Consider the following 14,108-nt stretch of genomic DNA (forward strand, 5'->3'; position numbering starts at 1 on the left):
TTTACAAACAAAATAATAAAATAAAAACTTTCCTAAATTTATTTGTCCAGCAAATAAACAAATAAAAACCCAAAAAAAAGAAAGTCAATCGCAAATTAGGTAACGAGTTGACTTTGACATCTAGGCTGAATTATGTCTTCAACCAAGCTAACTCATGACCGGGCTTGTCTTCCATCCAAGTTAGCTTGTGTCCGAACATGCTTTTCATCCGAGTTAGCTTATGTCCGAACTATATAGTGTCAACTGGCCGAGATAGTTGATGTTGTCCAAGAGTCAGATGTTCGAGATAGTTGGACAAGAGTAAGATGCCCGAAATAGTTGAACAAAAGTCGGATGTCCGAGATAGTTGATAGCCGAGGTGGAATGTTGTCCGAGGTATGAATGTGCTGTTGATGTCCAAAGGAACTGGTGTTGTCCGAGACATGGATGACACCAGTGTTGTCCGAGACATAGATGGACTGATGTTGTCCGAGGTAAAATGCTCCCCGAGGTGTGGATGTCCTCCGACGTATGGATGCCCTCCGAGGTATGGATGTCCTCTGAGAGATGGATGGATGTGTGGGCACGGGTAGAATCACATCAAGTACCAAATAATTCAAGGAGGGCGCACTACATCGACGGTCCTTTTAGATAGATGACTCGTCAGGCCATCGGAGTGGGACTTCTTTGGCAAAAAGAACTTGAATAACTTGGTTTTTCTGAAGAAGTCATCATTTTCTATCAGGAACGCTATGTCATTTACAACCTCATTGTATTTTGGATGCTTGAAGGCCCTACTGACCTAAAGTGATTTAGAAAGATTCTTATTTATCGATGGTGATCGCTAATGGTATCCATAGCGTTGCTTCTTTTTCGGCCAAATCCAAATTTCGTGAAATTTCTAGGAATGTGCAGAGCTAAGACCTACTGTTTTTGAGTGGCAACAAATGAGAAAGGCATATAGTTTGATTTGATTCGAAAAACTATATGTATAAATATGAAAATAGAAAACTCTTTGAGATCACGTCACTATCTCTAGACAATGGATTTCTTCGACATGTGTGTATCCTGCTCTCATCTCAAAACCCAACCTCTGAAAAATAGCTGGCTTTCCCTTCATTTATTTATGCCCTTTGATTGAGTCCTTTTAAAAAACCCAACAGATTCGCCAAAGGGCATGTATAACTACCTCATAGATAGCAACCATAAGACACTGAATTAGCCTAGAAATGGATGCATCCTTTTGCTATCTCTCATGGCCTTTTGGTCCCCAGTTTCATTGGAAAATTGGAAGGTCATAAACTGCCCTCTGTAGTTGAAAATGTGAAATAGTGCTAAAGTTACTTTTTAGAGAAAGATCACAAGCTCGAGTTAAGCTTTAGGGTTTAGGGTTTAGGGTTTTTAGGGGTTTAGGGTTTGGGGTTTGGGGTTTGGGGTTCAGGGTTCAGGGTTCAGGATTCAGGGTTTAGGGTTTAGGGTTTAAGGTTTTGGGTTAGGGTTTAGGGTTTAGGATTTATTCATACAGAAAATTATTTGTGAGGTTGAATTCTCTTTGTTCTCTTTGAACACCTAAAAGATCATTAGGGAATTAGTGTTTTAGTGTGACTTATCAATAGGAGATCGATCACCTATTGTGGCATCTTCATTATACCAAGGTTTCTAATCATAGGTTTGTTAGGGGTTAAGATGTCCATTTGAACTTGAACATAATTAGATCCGGGCTAATATAATACGGGTTTAGATGAAAGTCGTCTTAGGTTCGTATCATTTGGTATCAGAGCCGAATTATGTTCAGGTTTGATCTATCTTTGTTTTCTTTATTTGTTTTGTGTTGATCTACAATTTTAGGGTTAGTTTAAGGTTGCATCTATCATCATACACATTCTGCATATAAAAAATAATAATAAAAAAAGAACTCATTCTTATTTAAATTAAGTTTTCCTAGTTTTACCATATTAAAACGAGATGGAGATGCTAATGATGAGGTTAAGCATGAATGAAGATAGAGAAGCAATCATGCCAAGGTTTTTAGGTGGTTTGAATCGTGAGATAGGCAATGAACTAGAATTACAACAATATATATAATTGGTGGAGATGTTGCACATGGCTATTAAATTTGAGCATTTAAAAGGAAGGGTGTAGGCTCATGGTTTAGGGGTGTTTCAAACAACGGAAGATCAAATCCAAGTGCTTGGAGAAGCAATCCAAATTTTGAAGCAAGATAAAAATTGAAGCTAGGGGGAGAGAGCTCCAATCGGCCAGGGAAGGATGTAAAAGTCGAATCTGTCCAAGCACCAAATATTGAGGTAAAATCTGATCCTAAACCTCAAGATCTTATGAAATTGTTTGTTTAAAGTGCCAAGGACGAGGACACATCACTAGCCAATGCCCCAATAGAAGAATCATGATGTTAAAGGGTAATGGTGAGTTAGAATTGGAAAGTGAGGGAAAGTGGAGATGAAACCGAAGAAGGAAAGGAAGACTTCGAGGAAGAAGCAGGGACCCTACATGCATCCAATGCCGAATTAAATTTGGTTTCAAGGAGAGTGTTAGCTATTTACGAGGATGAGGATCAAGTTCAAAGGGAAAACATCTTCCACACCCGATGTGAAATCCAAGGTAACATTTGTACTACGATAAATGATAGTGGAAGTTGTACAAATATAATTAACAGTGTGGTTGATAAATTAGGCTTAGCAATAATTAAACATTCCGAACCTTATAGATTACAATGGCTTAATAATAGTGGTGAAATGAAAGTAAATAGACAAGCCAAAGTAAAATTCAGCATAGATAAATATGTGGATGTTGTTTTGTGTGATGCTGTGCAAATGTATGCCGGACATATTCTATTAGTTAGGGCATGACAATTTGATAAAGATGCTATTCATTATGGCCGAGAGAATTGTATTGTTTTTAGACTTAGAAGTTAAAAAGTCAAGCTGGAACCATTAACTCCTAAGGAGGTGTACAGAGATCAACTACAAATACAACAAAAGAGGGAGGCCGAAAAGATCAACGAGAAATCAAGCATGGCATCCACAACTTCACAATCCATCCAATAAGGTAGGTCAAAGTTTGCTGTCCAAGGTAAGTGTTCCAAACCTAAACCTAAGGGGAAAGAAAGAGAGAAGGCAAGAGTGATAAAAGATGTGAAAAATCCAAGAGTGGAGTGAGAGAGGAAGAGAAACCCGAGAGTACAAGAAAGCAGGAAAAAATCGAGAGTGAGGGACGATTCGAGAGGAAGAAAGGAAAGAGAGAAAAAATAAAAAAATTTATCTTAGTTTTGGTGATGTTAATAAAGAAATTTTGAGTATGACATCATTGCTGTTTATGATTTATAAAGATGCTTATTTAAAGATGTTTTTCTTGTATAGAACTTTATTTAGATTGTTGAATGCTTTATTTCGTTGAAATTTGAAAATTTGGGAGGGATTATTCGCTAACTTTAAAATGAGTGACTTTTGTCGAAATGAGCTGGTATTTTTAGGATTTATTATGATAGTGTTTGACCTAGGACATTGGGTTTGGTTGCACTTAAGAAATGAGAGGCTCTCACAACAACAAAAGTCAAAGCTTATGCCACGAAGGGATGGACTTTTTCACGTCTTGGAATGGATCAATGAAAATGCTTGCAAACTTGATTTGCAAGGTGAGTATAATTTGAGTGCTACATTTATTGTTGCTGGCATATTTCCTTTTGCTGCAGGTGATAATTTAGATATGAGGGCAAATCCTCTTCAAGAGGAGGGGAATGATGAGAATCTGCCTGTACCTACACAACCAACAATCCGCTGGGGTGCTGACTCGATACAAATAAAGATCGGGCCGATCACTAGGGCTCAAACTAAAAGATTTAAGGACAACCTGGATGCTTTTATATAGGGAGTAATTAATTCTCAAAAAGGCTTGACAATACCTGAAGATCAATACCCATTTTAAGCATTCAGGTAATGAGCCTATTCTCTTTTCTTTATTCATATTTGTGAAAGTATAGAAACTGATCATTAATCCAAGAACATAATGTTCGGAGGATTGTTCTGACCAAACAAAGAATTGTTAGCAGAGTTGGTTGTTTTTTTTTTTTTCAAATCCAAATAATTATTTTTACTTTGTACACAAGTCATCGATTCAGCATTGGATAAAAAAGATAAAAAAAAATTGGGTGAAATATCCATTTTTCTAATTTTTAAAAATCAAATACAAATAACGGGTTCAAATCATTTTTTTATCGACATGAGTGTTTTATATTGGAAAAAAAATTCCAACACTTTGAAACCATTTATGGATTAACATATTCTATATTAACATAGTAGTAGAAAAAGTACCACGCTGCATTTGGACTTCAAATGATTTAGCTTTAACCCTATTAACAATCCCACATTATTGGTTGATAGAGAATTAAAGCAGATTTGCCAATGAATCACGAAATGTTGTGGTTCTTAAATATGATTTCTTAATTTATTCAGAAGTAATTCGTGGAATCGTGCACCTTTTTGAGTTATAACAAAAAAAAGTGCAGTTGGTTGGATCCAACCTATTCTTGAAACAAACAACGCGCACACACTCCCTTTCCAAAAAAAAATCAATACACCAAAGATTACACTTAGATTTATTAGATTTGTTGCTAAAATATCGGTATTAAACCCAAAACTTTCAGCAAATGGCCAATGACCCAAGGAAAGGAAAGAATCGGTTACATTTTTCATATGATCTCCTCTTTCTTATTCTTATAGATAGACTAATTATCTATATTTTTTTATTCTATTATTTTTCTAAATTTAATAGGAATAGGGTAAAAGTCAAAATATATGTATATATTGATTTATAGATGTAAATGGTTTTTTTTTTTTTCAATAGGAAATTTCCAATAAGTGGAAATTTCCAATAAGAATGATACTTATTCGAATTAGGTACAAGGTCTTCTTTCAGCTGCGAAATAAAATTTATCATTTTTTGTAATACTTCCTAAAAAATGTCCCATTAGACTAAGAGAAGAAAGTGAGTTAATCAACTAATTAATTCCTCATCCTTAAATCAGTTTTTCCAGGGGGTTGTTGTCACAACGAATATGAAATTGTAGGAGTGAAATCTTAATATAATTTGAAAAAGCAAGAGTAGTAAATCCAAGGAAATAAAAAAGAAAAACAAAAACACTTTTAGAATTAAACAAAGGGATTCGAAAATAAAAGCACTAATGCCACAACCAGTCCATAAATTGTTAAAGCTTCCATAAAAGCCAGACTAAGCAATAAAGTACCTTGTATTTTTCCCTCTACTTCTGGTTGTCTGGCAATCCCTTTCACAGCTTGGCCCGCGGCAGTACCTTGCCCAACCCAGGTCCAATAGAAGCAAGCCGGACAGCCAATCCAGCAATAATAACGGAAGTGGACTCATGGTAAATTCCTCGCAAAAAAAAAATTTTAAAATAAAATAAAGAAATAGTTAATGATATAATTAACTAATGAATTATGGCTTACTTATTCTATCACTAAGATTTATCCATTCAAAGTCACTAAAAACCACGAATTGAAATATTAATATTCTTGAAGTAACAAAATTGCTTTGATATTTTCCTATCCACGTAATTTTTGTTAATATGTATGACTTTTGTTCGGCCAGTTTGTTCTTTTTTATTTTTTTTCCGAACCATTCTTCGAATTATTTGTTCCTTTTTGTGATTTAAATTCATTCAATATTCAAAAAAATTACAGTCAAAATGGAAGGACTTATATTGGAATCCCTATCGAAATTCATAACATAATAGTAAGGCAAATTAAATATATCTGTAATTCATATATACCTAGTTAATATCAAATATCACATACACATCTCTTTCCTCCATAACATAAACCAACTATTCGTATCTTAGATTCAGTTGGATTCTAGAATCATTCTTCGAAACATACATAAGAATTGTCTTACAACGATTAGATGACATACATCTAGTTCGACCCCCCCATCCTCCTCTAACGAACCCATTTTTTTATAAATATCCTTTTTGTAAACCCTTATCTTCTATTTTTATTTATCATTATCCCCTATGAGTACAATCAATCTAACTAACAAATTTGTTAGACATAATCAATGCATAGAAATACCAGGATTGAGTTGATCAAAGTTCATGTAATTTATTATTTAATAATTTTTTTGGTCAATCGGTGAATTGAATGAACAAAACAATATCAATAGAAAGGGAGTATTCATTGGAGGGTGGTATAAATCGGCCAAATAGGAATTTGAGTAAAAATATCTTTTAGATCTCTTTCCCTTTTTTTTTTTTTTTAACAATTCCTTAACTTAATATCATAATATTCTTTTTACTACTACGCTAGTTTGTATATACTTTATATTTATTTCGATCTTATTTGTATATTTTTCCTCCCTAAGTCTAAGTGGATTACTTTGAGACACGTAAACATGCCGTTAGGCTAAGCTAAAAAACTAATCAATGATGACCTTCAATGGATTCACCTATATAAGCCGCAACTAAGGTTGCAAAAATAAGAGCTTGAATGCCACTTGTAAATAATCCAAGGAACACGACAGGTATAGGAACTACTAAAGGTACTAAAGAAACAAGAACAACAACTACTAATTCATCGGCTAATATATTTCCAAAAAGTCAAAAACTAAGTAATAAGGGTTTTGTGAAATCTTCTAAGATGTTAATAAGCAAAAGGATTGGGGTTGGTTAAATGTATTTACCGAAATAACCTAATCCCTTTTTTGAAATGCCCACATAGAAATATGCTACTGACGTGAGTAAAGCTAAAGCAACAGTAGTACTTATATCATTTATGTGCGTGGCTAACTCCCCATGAGGTAATTGTATGATTTACCAGGGTAAAAGAGCCCTTGACCAATTCAAAACAAAAATAAGTAAAAACATAGTCCTAATAAATGGAACCCAGGGACCATATTCTTCTCCATTCTGCGTTTTGCTCATGTCTTGAATGAATTCAAGGACATATTCAAAGAAATTCTTACTGTCAGTCGAATTGGTTTGTGGATTACAAATAGCTATAATAGTTGAACCTAATAAGATAGCAATTAAAACCCAAGAAATAACAAGTACTTGGCCATAGACTTGGAAACTTCCAATTTGCCAATAGAAATGTTAGCCTACTTCCACACCGGATAGATCGTATGACTCTTTTAGTGTGTTGATGGAACATAATAAAACATTCATATTAACCTCTAAAAGAAATAGAACTTTCAAAGGAATTATTTTGATTCAATCATCTCATTTTCGATTTGCATACTTGCATTGGATATTTTGAATACCTACTAATCGCATAATATCCTCGGTTATTTTTATCTCTTTTATGTAAGTCATAAATAGTAACCGATTCAATAAATCTATTTTATGGAGCTCCAAAAATAATTTACTTATCTTATTATTCATCAAGAATTTTGTATATAGCTAGAATGGCCCTCACAAATAGCAAATACTAATTTGTTAAGAATTAATCGAATTTAAGCTATAGTGTCATCATTTGTCATAATTGAAATATTTGCTAGATCTAGGTCATAATTTGTATCGATTAAACAAATCATTGGAATGCCCAAAGTCATACATTCGCGAAGAGCTGTAGATTCTTCTTGTTAATAAACAATTAGTACAATATCGAGCAATCTAGTCATATATTTAATCCCACCAAGATAGGTTTGCAAGGAGATAATTGTCTCTTCAACACAATCGCATCCCTTTTCGGAAGATGATTGAGTCTCCCCATCTTTTATTCCGTTCTAAAGTCCCTGAATTTATGAAGTCTTACGTCCCTTTATTGCAGCCTGTGCTACTGAATCTGCTATTTTATTTTTGGTACCAACAATTAAGAATTGTTTTCCCCTACTTGCTGCATTAAAAACTAAATCATAAGCTTCTGCCAAAAACCAAGCAATTCTGGTAAGATTTATAATATGAGGATTTCATTTCCTAGTACCATGACCAAAATGAACTCCTGCTCCCATCATCTCTTCCAACTTGATGCTCCAATATCTTCTTGTCATAAAGAAAAAAAAATAGAACCTAAAATAGAAATAAATAATTGTTCCAACGAAACCTTCTCTTCTATCGAAGATTGGCCATTGATGCATAATCCAAACCATTCATTTCTTTCTATTTGTTATTATCTTTATTTCTATTACGAAATTAAACTACCACAACACAAATAGAAAAAAGGATGACTTTGCTTTTAAGAATCATTAAATCCTAGAGACGATTGTTCTGATATATCATGTAAATTCTTTGAAATGCAAAAATCAAATAATTCTCTGTGGTCGAACAAAATGTCTTTCATTTCCCACTCGAATAGATTCTTCTTTTTCATTTACAAAGGAATGTTGTGTTGTTTCCTTGAACAGTGCACTAATCTTTTAAATTTGATCCCAATGGGTATCGTCCCCCTAGAACAACATTCTCTTTTATACCTTTCAACCAATCGATATGACCATGTAGAGCAGCTTTTGCTAAAATGCGAGCGGTTTCTTGAAAACTCGCTTCGGATATGAAACTTTTAGTATTTAAACATGTGCCACAGTCCGCAGCTAGCCAAAATGTAGGTCCCTCGTGATGAATACCGCAGCAATCGGTGGTTATCCAACCCTTGGCTCCTCGCTGTAAGCACGAATTGCTGTCTTGGCCTTATAGAGACCCCAGTGGCCTGCCGGTGCTCCCCTAGTAACGAGCACCCTCGGTGTTTCAATTGTAGTCTGAAGAAGCATCGTCAGCGGCGGACCAGGCTCAAGTCCCCTGGAAGGGGTCACCTGAGAGGGTGAGAGCCCCGTCGTGCCTGGACCCTTTCGGACCATGAGGCGCTATCGGCGAGTTGGATTGTTTGGGAATGCAGCCTAAATAGGGCAGTAAATTTGTTCCAAGGCTAAATGTGGGCGAGGGAAAGATGAAAAAGACTTTGAAAACAAAGTCAAAGAGTGCTTGAAATTGTCGGGAGGGGACCGAATGGGGGCCGATAATGCGCCTTACTCGAATGCGAAACAGTGAGAGCCGGTCTGCCGATCAACTGAGGGCATAGACTGATGCAAATTACAATGGTGGCCCAAGCCCGGGCTGTAGAAATGCCAATGAAGACGTTGTCACCGTGATCATGGTTGGCAGTGTGCACTATCACGGGGTGTGATACGAACCTAGGACGACCTGCTCCTAAACCCGTATTATATTAGCCCGGATCTTTAATTAAGTTCAAGTTCTAATGGAATGGACCTCAACCCCTAACCAACCTGTGGTTAGAAACCTTGGTATAATGTAGATGCCACAATAGGGGATGGAAAACCTATTGATAAGTCAAGCTAAAACAACCAATTCTCTAATGGTGTTTTAGGTGTTCTCAAAGAACAAAGAGATAATTAATCTCACAAGTATTTTCTCAATCAAATCAAAGTTTAAAGTTAACTTATTAATGAAAAATAAGTCTTTAAATAGGCTTTGAAAGAAACAAAATAAACCCTAAAAACCCTAGGAAAAACCGGCCACACAAAGAAGAATTCTACCTTGGCAGAAACTTTCCTATTCCTAAACTAATTTGGATTAATTAATTCCTTTATTTTGAATTTAGGAATTAATTAATTTACAATGAAAATAATAAAATAAAAACTTTCCTAAACTTATTTATCCAGAAAATAAATAAATAAAACTAAAAAGTAAAGGTAGTTTCCTAAAACAAAAAGTAGAATAAAATTAGGAAACTATAATACTAGCTTTTTGACTAATTTGACTTTGACTATTCTTTGACCAAATTGAGCTCCAAATCAGCTTCAATATGCTTTGTAGGATGCCAAATAAGCTTATTGTGAAGTTCCCCACGTTGCCCTTGCTTGGAAGTATGAGAAAAGGTTAATACAGTAAAATACAGTAAAACCCGCGAGGAATACAGCAAATCCGGCCTTTCCTTCTCCTTGTGCGCAAACCACCTTGTTGGTCGGCTTTGAAGCTGCTTTGTCTGATTTCTATGACTCATCCTCCATATGAATTGAACCCATAAAGATGGGGTTCCAATTCATACAACCCGGACTCCAAAAATGTACCAAAACCGTCACCCGGGTCCGTATCGGCTTCCACCACTTAGATGCTTAGAATAGGCTTTGTATCTTCAAATATGGACAAGCTCTGTTGAGATGGATTACCCCCTGTATAAATACTCCCATTTTGTCCTTAAATCTCTTAATTTGAGCTCTTGTGATTGGCCTAGTCTTCATCCGTGTCGAGTTAGCACCCCAGCGGGTTATCGGTGGAGCGGGCTCGGGCGGAATCACATCATTCCCCTCCTCTTGAAAAGGATTTGTCCTCAAATCAAGATCATCACCTGCAGCAAAAGGAGTTAAATCAGCAACATTAAATGCAGCACTCATGTTATACTCACCTAGTAAATCAAGCTTGTAGGCATTCTTGTTATTGGGCTCCAAAACTTGAAAAGGTCCATCCATAGGCGGCATGAGCTTTGACTTTCTTTGATTAGGAAACCTTTCCTTTTGTAAGTGCAACCAAACCAATTCTCCTGGGTCAAATACTATTACAACAAAATCTAGAAATACATGCTCATTATGGTAAAAATTACACTTTTTAAAGTTAGCAAACAATATTTTCCAAATTTTCAAATTGCCACTAAGTAAAGCTCTCAACAATGCAGATAAAGTTCTATGCAATGAAGACATCTTTAAATAAGTATCTTTAAAGTTCATGGTCAGCAATGATTTCTTATTCATAATTACTTTATTAACATCACCAAAGCTAAGATAAAAATTTATATTTTTCCATTCTTGTCTTCCTTTTCCTTTCCTACTCACGACCATCTCACCTTCCTCACTCTCGGCTTTTGGACCAAATTTCTCACTCTTGGTTTTAATAAAATTTTTCCACACAACCTGAGTATTAGAAGACTTACCTCGGACAGCAAGCTCACCTTTTCCCTCCTGATTGGATGGTAGTCCAATTGGAATTTCATTTGGGAAGACATCTCCAAATTCCTTCAAAAGAGAAATCATTGAACTTGGCAATTCAAGTTCTTCAAAGTTAGTTTGATCATTAAAACAATTTTCTTTATAAATGATGACCAGCAAAGGTTTCTTACACTCAATAACCTTATTAATATCCCCTAAACTCAAATAAAAATTCTGGTTTTTCCTCTCTTTTCTTTCTTTTCTTTTTCCTTCCTCGGTTTGGCTCTCATTGGCGGAAATTTCCAGTTTTTTTATGCTGTCGGGTTTGCTCTCTTTTCTCACCTCTCTCTCGGCTTTTTCTTGGTCTTTCCACTCAATATGAACCTTAGAAACCTTACCTTGGTCAGCAACCTCAACCTTACCTTCTTGAATGGATGGTGAAGCCATTGGTGCCATGCTTGCTTTTTCCTTGAGCTTTTCGGCTTCTCTCCTTTGTTGCATTTGTAATTGGTCCTTGTAAACCTCTTTAGGAGATAATGGTTCCAGCTTGATCTTCTTCCTTTTAAACCTGAAAACAATACAATTTTCTCAACCAAAATGAGTAGCATCTTTATCAAATTGCCATGGTCTACCTAATAGTATATGTCCAGCAATCATAGTTACAATATCACATAAAACTACATCCTCATATCTACCTATATTAAATTTTACTTTGGCTTGTTTGTTTACTTTCATCTCACCACTATCATTCAGCCATTGTAATCTATAAGGTTCTGGATGTTTAATTGTTTTCAAGCCTAATTTATCAACTACAAGATTACTTATCACATTAGTACAACTCCCACTATCTATAATCATGCTACAAATTTTACCTTGTATTTCGCAGCGAGTGTGGAAGATGTTTTCTCTTTGTATCTGCTCTTCATCTTTGTAGACAGCAAGTACTCTCCTTGAAACCAAGCTTAACTCGGCATTAGATGTATCTACAGGTTCGGTTTCATCTTCATTACAACCCTCCTCTTGCTCGGTTTCAGCCCCACTTTCTTCACTTGCGGATTCCAGCTCACCATCGCCCTTTAATACCATGATTCTTCTATTTGGGCATTGGCTGGATATGTGTCCTCTTCCTTGGCACTTAAAACAAATTATTTCTCTAGATTTTTGAGGTTTAGGATCAGATTTTATCTCACCTCTAAGTGCTTGGACAGATTCGGTCTTGACCTCCCTTCTTGGCCGGTTGGTAGATTCTTCTCCTAATTTCGGCCTCAACTTGTTTTCATAAGTGGAATTGTTTTTCCAGCCACTTGAACTTGTCCTTCCACTGCTAGAAACTCCTCCAAACCGTGTACTAACACCCCTCCTCTTGAATTGGTTCTCAAGCTTAATGGCTACATGCAACATCTCCTCCAATTCCAAGTATTGTTGTAATTCAAGTTGGTTGGCAATGTCATGGTTTAACCCTCCAAGAAATCTTGCCATTGTTGCCTCTCTATCCTCCCTCATGTTTAACCTCATCATTAACATCTCCATCTCTTTGTAATAATCCTCCACCGACCTACTTCCTTGAGACAAAGATTGAAGCCTTTGATGCAGCAACCTTTGGTAATGGGATGGCACAAACCGCTTCCTCATGACTCCTTTCATTTGTCGCCATGTTGTAATTAAGTCTTCACCAACCCTCCTTCGGGTGCTTTGCTCATTTATCCACCATTGGAGTGCATAATGGCCAAACTCCATTGCTGCCATCTTCACCTTCTTACCTTCCGAATAGTTGTGGCAGTCAAAAATCATCTCCATTTTCTCTTCCCACTCCAAATAAGCTTCAGGATCACTTTTACCCATAAAAGGTGGGATATTAACCTTGATATTTCCCAAATCTTCATCTGTATCCTCCCTCTTATATCTCCCACGGCCAGCTCTATCTTGGACAGCAAAGGTTTCGTCCATACCTTCCTCAAAATCACCGTCCAACGGCTCCTCGTCAAATTCCTCTCTCGGCCTCTCGCGACCTCCTCGTCCTCGGCCTCGTCCTCCATGGTATTCTTGCCTATTTCTTGTATTCGGCCTTCCTTGTGAGGCTTCTAATCTTCCCACTCTTTGGTTTACATGCTCAAATTGAGCACTCATCCACTGTATTGATTCCAAAATAGTTCTCAAGTCCACTTGGTCTCCACTTCCGGTAGCTCGGTCATCTCCATGAAATGCTACGGACTCTTCCTCATTGATCCTCAAGGGTGGATCCCCTCTTCTTATTCTAGAATCTGCCATGTTAGTAAAATACTGCAAAAATAAAATAAATCCTCACAATATTCACTCCCTCACGTGTTTCACTCAAACAAGGTCTCGACACTCGTGTTTGAACACTAGTTTCGGCTTTTACCCTCTTTTAAGCTCTCACACTCTTGCCTTTTTCCACTCAATGAATTATCTCAAAGTTCTAATTAAAACACCCACAAAACAGAAATTAGATCACTAGTATGTTTTAATTAAACTTATCAACAAGGCAGTAGCAAAAAGTAGGCAATACCGAAAGAATCCAACAAATCCTAATTTTTCGGCTTTCTAGACAAGAAAACACAAAATAATGGGAAAACGTTGGAATTTTTGAAAACTGCACCAGATGGTAGTAGATTATGAGTTCAAGAATAAAATTCCAGAAAAAGAAATTCAATTATGAACAAGAATCAAAGAGAACAAAAATATAGAAAAGTTGTTGGTTGTTGTTCTTGTAATTCAAGTTTTGTATCAATTCCTTTAACTAATTTTAATCCAAAATATTTAAACACCCAAAATCCAAATATCCAGCAGCAAAAATAATTCTCCAGCAACTCAAATACTGAATAAAAAAAGAAAAAAACCAGCAGCTCCAACAAATTTCCAGCAAACAAATCAAACTCCAACAAACCGAAATATTTTTTCTTCTTTTTTTTTTTTTTTTATATTCGGCTTTACCTTTTTTTCTCTTTTTTTTTTTTTTTCACTCACAGAACATAAACAACTGCAGTAACAAGAATAATTACCAAAATTGCAATTCCAACTCCAAAACAAACACCAAACCCGTGGCCTCCAAATAAACAAAATGTGCAGTTTTTTTTTTTTTTTTAAATGTTGCCGCAAACTCTTTTTTTTTTTTTCTTTTTTTTTTTTTTTAATATATGAATGCAAATATCTAAGACTAAAACAGCGAAGAGAAATCAACAAAAACCAAATTAACAAGAACAATGATAAAA

General features: G+C 35.8%; 2 pseudogenes; both read right to left on the reverse strand.

The window, feature by feature from the left end:
• Positions 1 to 7,386: 7,386 nt before the first annotated feature.
• On the reverse strand, positions 7,387 to 7,995 carry LOC125419298 (small ribosomal subunit protein uS2c-like; annotated as a pseudogene).
• Positions 7,996 to 8,180: 185 nt separating this feature from the next.
• Positions 8,181 to 14,108, reverse strand: part of LOC132799877 (DNA-directed RNA polymerase subunit beta''-like) — a 107,536-nt pseudogene continuing 101,608 nt past the window's right edge.

This window comes from Ziziphus jujuba, chromosome 11 (assembly GCF_031755915.1).
Source record: "Ziziphus jujuba cultivar Dongzao chromosome 11, ASM3175591v1".
Lineage (NCBI taxonomy): Eukaryota > Viridiplantae > Streptophyta > Magnoliopsida > Rosales > Rhamnaceae > Ziziphus > Ziziphus jujuba.